Raw genomic sequence first — 776 nt, 5'->3', positions numbered from 1 at the left:
CGTAGCTGCACCAATCTACATTCCCACCAACAGTGTAGGAGAGTTCCCCTTTCACCACAACCCTGTGAACATTTATTGTTTCTTGTATTTTTAATCTTTGCCATTCTGACAGGGGTCAGGTGGTATCTCATTGTGGTTTTAATCTGCACCTCCCTTATGATGAGGGATGTTGAGCATTTCCTCATATACTTTTTTGCTGTTCGTATGTCTTTCTTTTTTTAAAAAAATAATTATTTATTTTATTTATTCATTCATTTACTTTTTAGTTTGAGCAGAGAGAGACAGAGGGTGAGAATGAGAGAGAGAAGAAGTGAGAAAGCAAGCCACCAGATTCAGGACTTGAACCCTGGTCAGCCATGTGGGAGTGTCCAGCACCTTAACCACCACGCCACCTGCTGGTCCCTTCGTATGTCTTTCTTAGAGGGATTTTTGTTCAGCTCATTTTCCCATCTTTTAATTGGATTAATCTTTTCTTTTCCTTTTTCTTTCTCTTTTTCTTTTCTTTTTCTTTCTTTCTTTTTTCTTTCTCTTCTTTTCTTTCTTTTTTTTTTTTTTTTGTAAGCCACTTGAGTTCCCTGTGTATTCTGGTTATTGGTCCTTTGTCTGAGGCATATTTTACAAAAATATTCTCCCATTCTGAGGGTCATCAACTCACACTTGTTACTGTGTCCTTTGTTGTGCAGAAACTTCTTAAACTGATTTAGTCCCACTTGTCTATTTTAGGGATTACTGCCTGTGTGGGGGGAGTCTTTGCCTACCCCAATGTCTCCCAGAGT

The sequence above is a fragment of the Tupaia chinensis genome, unplaced genomic scaffold, assembly GCF_000334495.1.
Source record: "Tupaia chinensis unplaced genomic scaffold, TupChi_1.0 Scaffold149248_1, whole genome shotgun sequence".
Classification (NCBI taxonomy): domain Eukaryota; kingdom Metazoa; phylum Chordata; class Mammalia; order Scandentia; family Tupaiidae; genus Tupaia; species Tupaia belangeri.
Note: the sequence above shows the minus strand (reverse complement) of the source record.